Consider the following 14,306-nt stretch of genomic DNA (forward strand, 5'->3'; position numbering starts at 1 on the left):
TAGGCAGAGCTTATGTACGAAATGACAGCCATAAGAATGACGTCACAAAAAAGGCTTGTCTTAGTTATGTAACCTTACCCCTGTAACCCCCTGGACTCCGTATGCACAATGTCTTATACGACATTTGGAAGTCAAACATTCTTCGATAGTGACAGAATTAACTGGAATACAGCAGGGAAACCACAGGAGAAGTATATAGGCTTTTCTCATCTTGGTAATCAGCTGTCAGCTTAGAAATCACTCTTTCAGTCAGCTTTGAAGTAGGCAATTGGTTGTAATAACTCCTGCTGAGGGTATTCTCTCCTCGGAGCATTACAGTGCTGTTTCCAAGGGGTATAAAAAAAATTGTCAAATGAACTATCAAAATTTTTTGAAAATGTATTGTTTGGATTTAAATAAAAAGACTGTCTAGTTACTTGAAGTTTTTATTTCCTCTATATTGAACATAGCTTAAATATTTACAATTGTTCAAAACCGAGCTCACTTCCGCGTTGTTATAAATTGAAGTTTGCTTTAAGTTACCACGAAACTCTTATGTTACTCGATCGAACTTCGGTACATGAATTTCTCTAACACTTCTAGATTGATAAACTTTGGTATATGAATTTTTTTTTTTTACCATATACCTAGATTAACATACGCCCTTGGCTTATTACTGAAGTCTAAGCGTATATAGTGTTACTTTGTGGACTTCTGAATTTCAAAACTTCACGTTCTGTTGCTAAGGGCGTCATTTGTGGGGAGGTTGGCACTTGCCCACCAAGAAACTGATGGCCCGTCCCAAGACTCGGTTTGCCCACCAGCCTTCGACATATGTGGGTGGGTGCAGCACGTGTGTTTGCTGGTTTATTATCTCAATACGGCTCTTATATGGTTTCGAATGCGCAACAATTTCTAAAAATTTCTCGGGGGGCCGTTATAGCAGGCGCCGTATCCGAAGCTACGGTTCGCCACCCAAACCATACCATAAGTTCTAAACCTTTGTCCCCCACCCCTTTCAAAAAATATCCGAACTTGTAATGACACCACTATCTGTAGCTATAGAATGAATTTTGCTTTATAAAATATTTCTTGGTCGAGAACCTTCCGTAGTACACAAGTGCCCTTAAGGATGGTCTATGTTACCAACCTGGATTCTATTTTTTTTAGACTCTGACCACTAGATACTCTGGAGAGAGAGAGAGAGAGAGAGAGAGAGAGAGAGAGAGGTCGAGAAATTTGGTAATCCCAAACACGAACTTTAACTGGCATAAAATATACTATGGGATAGTTTACAAAATTTAAGTTTCTTTTTTTGAACAAATTTCCATCTTTTATTTTTGTTTTATAATTGACGGATTTTGTACAAGCACATACTTCAACATTTTCTGAAACCCCATCTGTTGATTAGCATGGGTTTAGTTTAGAACGTTTTCTTCTTTTTGTCCCCCGAAAAATTTTTTTTTTAACTGCATACCATATCACATTTAACTCTTGAATAGAGGAAAGAGCGAGACTGAGCAAATCGGGAGGAATGGAGAAATGGTATTCCTCGAATTGAGTGAAATATGAAATTTAGACCCAAGACCAAAGCGCTGGGATGTACTGTCAAACGTGAAAGCCACTACCTATAAGTATTATGAACGAAACGAAGTCTGTAAGGCACTAGGCATTAGGATTACGGAGAAGACAAGTCTGTAAGCCACTAGCTACAAGGAAACAAGGAAGTTTGTAAGCCACTGGCTGTAAGGATTACGGAGGAAACAACGAAGTCTGTACGCCACTAGCTATTATGGAGACGAGGAAGTCCATGCCAGTAGCTATACTAACGATAAAGAGACTGAAGACTTCGATTCTAACAAACATATGACCTAACTAGTTTACAAGGGAAGGTGGTACCTAGCTTGAATATACGATTCAAGAAACTTTGGCAAAACACCCAAACACTGGGGCAAAACTAGAATCAACATGTGCAGACCAGGGGTGGTGTCTGCAGGCCACAATAAAAGACAGAAAAGTCAGAGTTATGTGGTAATGGTTCCATCATAATAACCTGACCACCGAATCCATTCGGTAAATATTGAAGGCAAGGAATTCGTCTCAACATCGGCCTGCAGGCGAGTGCGTTTGGCTCTTTATTAAAAAGTATCCTGTTGAGCGAATATCTTCTAAACAAAGTATGGGAGCCAAGGTAGAGCTTCTGTTGGGGTGATCAATACAAAAATCCCAGACGTTTTTTACATGCCAACTCAATACTTGTCCTAACCTCTCTTAACAAGAAAATGGGTCACTAACCAACTAAGGAGCTTTTCAATCACTCGCCCTGATAAGAAATACGATGAAGAACGTTATATATGAGAACAATAATACATACAAGACATATGACACCACAATTGCAAACAGAAGAATTAAATATGCCACATGCAACAGGAGTCAAATTAAGAATGTTATATATGAGAACAATAATACATACAAGACATATGACACCACAATTGGAAAGAGAAGAATTAAATATGCCACATGCGGCAGGAGTCAAATTAAGAATCTAGGTAAAAATATCAGGAAAGTAAAGTATCCAGACATGTTAGCAAGAGGAATACAGATCTTGACTTGGCCTTGAATTTGGAAAATTCCAGGGAATACCTCTCTCTCATTGTTATCTTGAGTTTTGAATTGAACTGAAATGAACTGAATATAGATTTTAGGCCAAAGGCCAAGCACTGGGAATTACGAGATCATTCAACGCTGAAAACGAAATTGACAGTACAAGGTTTGAAAGGTGTAATAGGATGAAAACCTTGTAGTTGCACCATGAATCAATTGTTAGGAGAAGGTGGACGAGTTACCGAGCTGAGCACCAGGTTTCTTCTACACAGCAACAGAGGTTACTACAAAACCACGAGGTTTACGATATACTGTATTGCGGGTATGACAGGAGACAAGTGATGAAAGAAGGGCCAATTTCGTCATTATGAGGCAACATTGCAAAACACACACTAAGAGTGGCAGTTTGACAACCGAGGAAACTTTAAGAGGTTGAAGAAATTAGGTCACAACATTTAAGGTACACTTCTCGCTCTTCCCAAAGACTTTAGATTTTCCTCATGGAAGGTCTGTCCTTATAGCACATAAATAAGCCCCGCAATGGTTCGTACTAAGTATGGGCCAAATAAAAAAAAAAAAACACCAAAATATTTAAAACCACTAAAAATGAACAAAGTTTGGTCTCCTCCATAAAAATAAAGGTTCAGGAATTAAAAAGTTTGTTTTGGTTTTGGGGAGGAGGGAGAGAGAGAGAGAGTAGAGAGATGTATCATATTATCATCTATCAAAAAACATGACAATTTTATTAAAAAAAATTTCCAACTTACCATTTACAATATTTACACAATTTTCAGCCACATAACCTTAAAAGTAATACAAATATAATTAAATCTGAATCACTTTACCACAATCTTTCAATATCATTATGTTAAACTTCATACCTTAACCATAGGACGCATTCAAATGTCTTTTTACAGGATATATAAAGGATTTTATTTTTACAAAAAATAGAGTGGAATACAATTTTCAAAATCACTATAGAGAGAGAGAGAGAGAGAGAGAGAGAGAGAGAGAGAGAGAGAGAGAGAGAGAGAATCATTATCATTAATACAGAGAAAGGGGTTTAACTATCATTATCATTATACTGTACTGCAGTTTAATGGGGGTAGGGAAGATTATTATACAATGCAGTTTAACAAAAAATGTTGCGTGACAAATTGAACTTCCCACTTGCAGGGCTCAACTTGAGAATGTTTTCAAGTGAGAGGTGAAACTTGTTGCAAACAGAATGGAGGAACCAAAGAGGGAAAAATACCAAAGCATTCAAGAATAACTCAGCATCAGAAGAGAAACAGGTCCTGTATATGGTAAAAACTCTGGGATCTATCTTACAAAATACTTCACCAAAGGCCAAACAAATAAAATGATGTTATTCTTTTAGAAATGAAATTATTTTTCCCATACTAAGCCAATATCTTAATTTGACCCAATTCATAAGTAGCATGTAGTCCCAGACACCACAATCCACTGGAAAAGAAAAAGGAACAGCCGAGTCCAGTAGATTGACACATACAAGCAAGGGCCTTTTTTGGTTAGTGGAGGTTGTCTTTTTATCAATAATAATAGAGATTAATGAGGTTAAGTTCATAACTATTACAGGGCTGGCAGGAAGGATATGCTCTTGATAAACTAGATTAGATCCATGGGAGGTCCTGGGACAGTGGGGTATTGACAAACCCAAGACTCCAAGGGCAAATGGAATCAGAAGCTGGAATGCAACCCTACCAAAACAAGTGGGTAACTTCTGAAAGGTGTAATGGATGGAAACCTCTAAAATCGTTTTTCTTTGAGGGAAGTTGCAAGAGAAATTATGACAAAGCAAAAGCTTGCTGGGCCTGAGAAACTGAAGTTAAATGAAACATCTCCATGGGTGGTGCGACTCAAACATCAGCAAAACACAAATCCCCAAGGTGAAACAGATCCAAAAAGGCTTTCTCACTTTCTTAAATGACCAGGGGCAGCAGCAATAAGGGCTGTCAACGCTTGAAATGCAGGACTTTTAACAAACTTTAATAAAAAAAGCCAAACCTGAAGCAAGATTTGCTGAAAAGGAAGAGGTTTAAACAAATCAATCTATTTCAGAGGCCTGAAGGAAGGAACTAGCCACAGACCCACTGAAAAGTCATGCACATAAATGCTTATTCAAGTTAAGCAAACACTGCATGCCTTTGGGACAAGTTTAATAGGCCATTAACCAGCGTGAAAGAATACTTTTTGTGCAGCACATACAATGGAAATAAACATGCCATGAGATATTAATAAAAAAATTTAGTATATATATATACATAAAACAAACACATGCGAGAAATGGTGCAATTCACTTGAAAGCAGTATTATAGAGCAGGAGAAAGGACTAGAAAAATGGTAAGAGTATTGCACCATTTGTGTGTAATGGTTCACGTGACTCATTACAATGTGCACAATACAGAAGAGGAGGAAGATAATCTGTTAAAATCAATAACTTCATAAGAAGAATCATGCACAAAAAAAAGTTATATGTCAGTATATCTCAGGAAAGCACTGAATGGAATAACAAGATCAGCAATTACATACAGCATTACAAAGGACAATATTACTAAGCAAGTGTTGGTACTTTATCATGAATATGAGAACTTTGTGAATATTGTGACACATATATGATCACGTCTATCACAGATCAACATTGAGCCTACCACTGTTAATCAATGTCGCAAAAAAAATTAGAGAAATGAAGAAAGGGAAGCCTGTAAGAACTTGAGCAGTTCACCTGGTGTTGACGGTTGAATCAGAGGTGAATAAAGGAAGGTCCTTAGGAACTTCTGTATGTAAATAACCTGATGTCAACAGCTGTACGTAAATGACCTGGTGTTTACAGCTGTATCAGAGAAAAAGGTCTTTCAATAATGTCTGAAAAGTGGAAGCTTGACGATTGTAAATCAAAGCAAGCAAACTTTAGTTTAAGATGATGGGAATGAAACTAAGGGCAAGGCATGGTCTGAACCACATGGGAATTCATGCAGAAAGCACATGAAGTATAAGACAATGGAGAAAACTCTTTGGACATTTAACCCCATGAGAGGAAAACCCGACATAATGTGAATGAAAATTTATAAAATATACAAAGAAATTATTCCATAGTAACCATTTATAGGATATTATAGGATACACATACCAATGAACTTAGAATTGACCTGGAATAATTGACTGATAGCTACTAAAACTGGCATCACAACACCTATGTTATTAATGCCAGACCTGAAATAAGTCCATGAAAATGGTAAAAGCTGGGCCCCAGTGCAACACAGACAGTACTAAAGATTCTCTTTGGTATTCATTTAGCCCCAATTGCAGCCTTCTGCCTCATACCTTCATCAGTTCTTTTGTCTCTTCTCAATGGGCTGTCTAACCTCTTTAACTTTACTTAGCCCCAGTTACAATTCTTATTCAAGAACAAATCCCTGAGGGAAGCCCAATGGATCTAGCAGTTGGACATAATGGTCTAGTTCAAGAATTTTATTACAATAATGACTGCCTGATTTTATGCATATGATTAATGTCCCTATACCTCTCCAAACTGCATAGCCCTTAGTTATTCCCACAGTTCACTGTGCAATAAGATCCAGCAAAATTCAACCCATAACCTAAGGTGCTGGTCATATTTCAATCATGATTTTTGTTCTAGCCACAGAAGGGAACTTCAAGGTCACTGGTGATGAGGATGAAGAGTACAGTATATCATCTTCATGTACCCTGTAATAAAAGAAATTACATCTATAAATTCAGTGTTATAATTTTCACACTATCATACAACAAAATGATGAATGTATCTAAACAAGTCTTTCCTAAATGAATTTTCATTTTCTGTTAACTATTTGAATATGAACCACCTATGCCAGAACTACTCCTGCACATACAATAGTAAAATAGGCTGAAGAGAAATTAGCTACTGGCTTCCATGGAGAAGATAATTTAGAGTGAGTATAATGTCCCCATTGTCAGGTTAAGCCTCAATCTGTATTCACAGTCTCAGTTTGGTTTAAACTGCCCGATTAGCATTGCTGGAGACATCAACAAAGGATAGGATACAGATAAATTTATGGCAATGTGTCATGGTGTACTATGTTACCATAGTGTTACGTAATGTCAAAGGTTGATGTCAATTCTAAAATTCTCTAATAGTGTTATATGGGTAACTTTTAGTTTTGCAACCTAACTGAGGTCTTAGGCAACAGTGATGCTTGTATGGTATAACTTCATCATGGGTAATTCACTTTTATCCTAAAACAATGACCTTGTATACAGTAATCCCCCCGTATTTGTGGTCTCACGATTCACGGACTCACCTATTTGCGGATTTCTCTGTGGAACATATAAACACATTACAGTATTCGCTGAAAATTCGCCCATTTGCAGTATTTTTCACTGAGAAATATTCACTAATTTCTGTATTTTCATATTTTCATGACTAAATGCACTTTTTGTGATAAAACTATTAAAATACTCAGGTATATGCATTTTTAGAGGGTTTTTTTTTTGTGTTGAAACTATCAAAATAGGCAGCTATAAGTGTTTTAAGAGGGGTTTTAAGTATTTGCAGATTTTAGCTATTCAAGGGGAGGGGGTGCGGTATGCATCCCCCCGGAATACGGGGGGTTTACTGTACTCCAGTTAGTTACCCAAGTCCCTAATTTATACAATCATTTAAGGTACTGTTCCTCATGGCTACTGCTAAGGATTAGTCATAACTAACATTTCAAGACTGAACCGCTTTGTGTTGTAATCAGAATTCTGTATATTAAAAAAAATGCACTACAGAGTTTGGATAATCAATGATCACTTCACAACTGACCAGGTATTTCCAACATGGTTACTACCTAGTATTGTATGTATACACAATTCTAAGCTACAAGAATTTATTAATCTATTCTGTATTATAAAACATCTGTACGTACCATTTAAAGTTATTCACAGAAGTTACCTTACATCATCACACAATAATAACAGGCAATGAGTCCAAATTTCTTAAAATACTTTAAAGATGATAACTACACCCTCTTACCCTACAAATTCAATTCTACAGGTTTTGCAGTTATCCTCTTTAGATGACATCGTAAGTACTGTAATCAAAACCAAGGAAAGTAAGGTATCGGTATCATAAGAAAGAGGTAAGATTCCTTAAAAATATATAGGCTATAAAGTCAATACAGTACTGAAAACATTATATATATACTACCAAGATTCCAGGTCATAATGTTTTACTCTAGAAATGCTACTGCCACTCAGTAGGAAACCAGTTTTTATACTCTTAGAGGGAGAGCAACATCCACCTACTGATTTTACATAAATACGGTGACCATTGAATCCATCAACCTCCTATCCTAACACTGAAGGCTTTGGTTGATTAAACCTCCCTAACAAGGGCAGTGGGGTTGCAATATCCCTATCCAATGAACACTTAGGACACAGGTGATTTATCCTTGGGCAACATTAGACATTAAAACTACATGCCAGTACTGTAATATTTACTTAACTTCTTGTACTGTATCAAACTTGTCCTTTCTGGCCTTCTAAGTTCTCATATCCTCTTAAAGACTTTGTCCATATATCATACATCTTTATGGGTTAACAAAAAAAGCCAAAATCAATCCACAAGTGAATGATTATACCTTGAATTCTCTAAAGACAGTATCTATAAACTTGAAGGAATGTTTTCAGCTAACATCCATACTGTACTCGGCTCTCATATTTCTTAACTGGCATATGACAAACACAAATCCCAATTCAATTGAAAAAAATTGGCAATTTTTCCACCAAGACTTTTCAAATAAATGGTTTTTGAAAAGCTAAAAATATACTTCCGAGAAAAATGTTACTAACAACACAATTCTACACATACTCACTATAATGGCTGTAGATTGTCAAAATGTCAGATTCATGGGTATATTTCTTTATACTCTAGAATGGGGCATGTCAATGACAAAGTTGCTGGACTCCATAATTATAAACTGTACAGTCATCATGATGCCACAGGATATACCTGAAATAAAGTAGAAACTTCGGTCATCTTCAAATAAAATGCAAACTGAAGTAACTTTGAAAATAAAAAACAGTAACTTTGAAAAAAAAAAAGCAGGTAATATGGATTTTGGTTCAGTTTACAATCTAAAACTACAGCCTAAGCCAGCAACTACGTATAACTCATACTAGTTCAGTGAGACCACAGTCATATTCATAGACTCTCATAGTGCTTGTCCAAAGAATTAAATCTGAAGTAAGAATGAGAAATATAAGCTGGGTAAGGCTCTAGAATGAACAAGTAAAAGATGGAAAGCAACATTCAGTAAACCCCCGGTATTCGTGGTCTCAGATTCGCAGATTTCTCTGTGGAACGTATATACACATTATTTGCGGAAATTTCACCCATTCGCGGTATTTTTCACTGAGAAATATTCACTAATTACGGTATTTTAATATTTTCATGACTAAATACACTTTTTATGATAAAACCATTAAAATACTCAGGTATAAGCACTTTTGGAGGGCTTTTGTTGTGTTTGAATTATCAAAATACACAGTTCTAAGTGTTCTTACAGGGGTTTTAAGAATGTGCAGATTTTAGCTATTAACTGGGGGGTGTGGTACGCATCCCCCGCGAATATTGGGGGGTTAATGTACTTGCTGCCTATGAAGGGACAATGCAAGGAACCTCCTGTACTATTTACAGTGTGCCAAGCAAGGCACACTGTAACTGGGGATATCTGTCAATCACAGAGGCAAATGCTCCCTAACAACATGAACAAAAACAATATTAGCTGCAACAGCAAATATCTACCAGATTCAAACCATCACCCATCCATACCTCAAATGGGAAAATATAACAATACATGTATTATGTTCTTAATGATGATGATGAAAGGATGGTATGAATAACACAGATACCACTGTTGGAAACATTCTATATATAGGTAGAACTGTACCTACATACAACCTTTCCAAGATACAACCTGCCATGTCAGCATGATAAATGGGATATCTTTGGATGGGGGAAAATAAGTGAAATGCAAGGATGTAGTTAATCTGCTTTTACCTAACCTGGGGTGCCAGGTCCTTAACTGGTCAAACAGACCTCCACTTAACCTAGTACATGGTATTTCTTTGAAAAGTTCAATAAACCTTACCTTAATCAATCAGAAAATGTGGAAGTATCAGGGGATGAACAACTAGCTCATCTTCGTCTTAACCTGGTGTTGAAGGCTGCTGGATTCGAGACTGCGGAGGGTAGGGCCAACTTCATACTGTAAATAATTGGGTAAACTGTTATTTCAAACCATAATATCATTACAGAGCAAAGACCATAATTTAATATTTGCTTTTTTCATAGATACCTGACTACTGATATGACCTTGCACATAGGTTTTATCACAACTAACTCTCTCAACCCACTGTACATTTAATACACAACACTCATGGTTTTGCATTTACTATGAAGCTCTTCAGTAGTTAGTCAATACATTCATGTAGTCTCAAAGCTAGTATACAATTATGTTGGTGGGGGAATACAAAAACAAAACTGTTAATTTTTATATGATACCATGACCACTTTCTAGAATGGAAAATAAGACTTTCTCATGTTTTAATGTGCTTTGAACATTTCTGACAATCACTGTGGTGGTAAATTAGTAATTTTTGGCATGATGGCCCCCTACCCATCATTACAGACTAGGGGAACCCCAGTGGGAGAGGGGATTTCTGCATGGGGAAAAAAACAAACATAGTGAACTACAAGGATGTGTTCAATCTGATTTAACCTAACTTAGAATGCTGGGTCAACCACACCCCTACTTAACCCGGTCCTGGTCGTTTCGGCCGTAAGTCACTTAGGCCATAACATCCAAAACAATGTAAGACGTTATGTTTATGGTATTTACCGTTATGTTTATGGTATTTACCATCATTATTTCATGTTTTACGTACATCCCCAAGGGGCTGGTACTAAACACGGCGCCCATTTTGCACATAAACGTGCTTACGGCCTAAATGACTTACAGCCAAACGACCCGAATGCTACTTAACCTACCACATGAGATTTCTTTTTAATGTTCATCAAAACTTACCTTAATCAGAATCACAAATTGCAGAATTATTGTGGGGTTGAATAACGGACTCATCTCCATCTTAATTCACCGTTGAATGCCTGGATTTGAGAGTCAGGAGGGTACGGTGAACTTGTTACTGTAAATAATTGAGTAAATTGTTATTTTAATCCATAACACCATTACAGAGTTGAATAAATCATTTACCTGTTTCTACAATCCCTTGCTGCATAAACACAGACCATAACTTAACGACATTATTTACTTTTTCGGTCCCTGGCTATTTAGCTTAACTTAGGAGTACCAGTATTTTTACAAATTTTATGATGCAAAAATCTTTATTAAAATGACAAACCCATTATTTTCATAGCTGATGTTGGGATTATAGAGCCAACGGAATATTGCATCACTGGTATGAAAACGTGAATAGCTTTTATTACAACTAAATCTTACCAGCCAACTGTACATTTTAATATACAAGTGCTGTACAACACGTCTTTATTTAGTATACAGACCAGCAGCAACATTACATGAAGGCACCTACCTTCTCAGCCGGTCCTGGTTGTTTTGGCCGTAAGTCATTTAGGCTGTAACATCTGAAACAATCTAAGACATTATGTTTATGGTATTTACCGTCATTATTTAATGTTTCACGTACATCCCCAAGGGGCTGGTACTAAACACTGCGCCCATTTTGCATGTAAACGTGCATGCAGACTTAATGACTTACGGCTGAAAAGACCTGAACTCTTCACAGCTGGTATAGCTCAGCTGGTGGCAATACAAACAGCAATTTGTGCACATTTTTAAACAGTAGTCGTAAATAAATAGTTTCCAGATATTGGACAACTCCCACCCTCCTTGAATCCTACAATTATGGGGGATCACAGTGGGAAAGCAGGTGTCAGGGAGAGGGAAAACTCAAAACAAGTATATTGGACGTATCAACCTAACCTACAGCGGTATTATTTTAGAAAGAGGAACCAGCCCAAAATGACATGAAAATATGTTTTCTCCTTGATTTTGATGTGTTTTTGTACGATTCATTTTCCTCGGAAATTAACGGTTTTAGACTTTACTCGAACCTATTTCCGGGGGATCACAGTAACCCCTATGGGAGAGCTTGCCAGAAAATGTGTCAAGAATCTTTAAATATGAGGATAAAAACTCAACACAAGGTTTTGGTGTTCTTCTGCCGATTTTGGTCGGCAAGTGGGCCCGGGAAACTGTGTGTTCGAAAACCGTTAATTTCCGAGGAAAATGAAGGTGATATTCATACACACATCAAAATCACCTAGAAAAACATATTTTCATGTCATTTTGGGCTGGTTCCTCTTTCTAAAAATTTACCCCTACAGCACTGGATTCTTACCTGGCAGGGAAAGTTTTGTCATTATTAGACCCTCCTCATCCTACCTAAACTAGCCTAAAGGCACTGTAAATTATAATAATAAACATTAGGGTCCCAGGTAAAACTGTGCACTACCACCATGCCCCTCGGGTTTGATAACTAGGCTATCAGTTTAGGCTCATAGGCCTAGGCTAATGGGCGCCGCATTTCGGATCAGCCTATTCAGACGAGTGTAAATGAAACAAAAATGTAAATATAAACAAGACCAACATAAACAAAAGGCAAACATAAACAGATGACATGCTTCCAGTCAGCCGCTAGTCTCCCGTTCTACCAGGTCGCAATCTAACCTAACCTAGGGTACCAGGTCCTTACCTAGCTCAAAGGGGCAGGGAGGTCAGGGGTCACTCCACCCCCTTGACCCTACCACCTAACCTCACCTAGGGCATTGTAAATTACAACATGCACTATATAATTGGGTTGAAACCTTTGACTTCCCAATTCCGTTTGTTTTATTTCATATTTAAGCCTATAGAACATGCACATATTTTTCGGAAGACTCAGCCAGCCATTTCCAAAGGTGCCAGCTAGCCATTTTGCATGAAAAACCATTTTGGATTTTTCATGCAAAATGGCTAGTTGAACCTAAAAATACCAACCTAACGTAAACTAGGGGTGTTTACTGGTTACAATTTTGCATTAGTTATGGAGGGGGTGGTATTGTCTTACCTTAAAGTCCTATTTTTTTCTGCTATTAGGCATTTGCGAAGGTTATGTATTGAGAAGAAATTTTTGTTTTGATGTGATTTACCCAAGAAAATATAAATTATAAAGTGGGAGGTGGCTGAGTCTAACGAAAATAACCGCACATAGTCCTACGAGAATAAATGCACTTTGATTTGCCTGCAATTTTGTTTAAATTCAATTTAACGTCTCTAAGCCCTGGCCTATGGCCTAAATTTGCCCCCACCTGAATAGAATAAACTTTGCAAAGTTCAAATTACCTTTAAACCACTCTAAATCCTTACCTACATAGACTTCCATTATGACTAATACTACGTCTATTAACTACCATTCTAGTGAATTTATTAAATAAATTAGGGGACGAAGCAACGAAAAAAAAAATGCATAGCAAAATGGCAGCCCGGCCTTGTTGTATGTACATAATATACCTTGAAAATCTTCGATATTTTCCACCTTACTTACCCTAAACTTTCGTAAAAACCCTGGAAAAATACCATTAATCAAAACTACGATATGGATGCTTTCATCTTACCAAAAATCTTTTTTAGCACATGAAAATAAGAGAAATACGGTAGGCGCGAAGTACTTGGAAGGGTCAGCCGGCTTCCATTAATATAAGTGTTGCCACGTCACTGAGAGCATTTTCCTTCTCCCCTACACCAGAGATGATATTTCCCTACTTTCCCCTATGCACCAAACAAGGGGCCGCCAAATGTAATGAAGAGGATAGATGGAAATGAAGTATTACATTTTAGTTTTAATTCATATTGAAAATAAACATTCCAAATTTTAGGTCCAAACAAATTAACTCAGTTAAAGAGAATATGCATGAAAATTTAATACATTTATGGCAAATGTAAATAAATAGTAAATTATCTCATTACAAAAACATTGATTCAACACAAGAATAGTCACAGAACTTTGTTTATTTTAAAGAGGAAAAATTAGATTTTAAAAGAAAAATTACATACATATATTGAGTTTATAATAAATATGAATACAGTTAGATTTTTTACTGCAAAATCATGGATGTAGTAACAGTATTGCCTTTAACCAATTAGGAAAGGATAAACAGACTCTACTCAAGTAACCTATGAAAATAAATTTCTAAGAGAAATGTTAATGTGTTTATAGTAAACGTAAACTAATGCCAGATCATTCTCTTACAAAAAACCATTGGTGTAACATAAAAAAAATCCTTCAAACACTGATAATATAATTAATTTCATTGTCTGCATATTTTTCAAGGGCAAATGAAAGAAAGATTGTCTAACTACCACTGCAACAGCATTCAGCTCTACTTTAATCCTACAGCCACCTTTTAATTCAACAAACGTATTCAGTAGCTGATTTGCAGTCAGTCCTTTAGCAAAACGCATATGAGAATCCAATCATATGACCGATGAGTTCCAGTTTTCCCGCCACCAATTCCTTACCATATTTCGCTTGCCATCCTAAAGTCCAGCTCTCCTTCCTATAGTATAATTATCTTTAAGCATGGTAACCATTTTCAGTTGCTTTAGGCATAATTACAGAAATCCCAAAACTATTGTCTA

The 14,306-nt window shown here is 36.7% G+C and overlaps 1 long non-coding RNA gene across 2 annotated transcripts; it reads right to left on the minus strand.

Moving 5' to 3' along the window:
• Window positions 1–409: 409 nt before the first annotated feature.
• LOC136855415 (uncharacterized) lies at window positions 410–13,379 on the minus strand. Of its 2 annotated transcripts, none has more exons than XR_010858023.1 (5): window positions 13,283–13,379; window positions 10,677–10,794; window positions 9,741–9,857; window positions 8,463–8,599; window positions 410–6,312 (listed from the first exon to the last, which is right to left on the minus strand). It is a non-coding gene; the product is annotated as an uncharacterized lncRNA (long non-coding RNA). The 2 variants fall into 2 exon arrangements; XR_010858022.1 differs by having other exon boundaries at window positions 13,213–13,372.
• Between the last annotated feature and the right edge of the window lie 927 nt (window positions 13,380–14,306).

This window comes from Macrobrachium rosenbergii, chromosome 31 (assembly GCF_040412425.1).
Source record: "Macrobrachium rosenbergii isolate ZJJX-2024 chromosome 31, ASM4041242v1, whole genome shotgun sequence".
Classification (NCBI taxonomy): Eukaryota; Metazoa; Arthropoda; class Malacostraca; order Decapoda; family Palaemonidae; genus Macrobrachium; species Macrobrachium rosenbergii.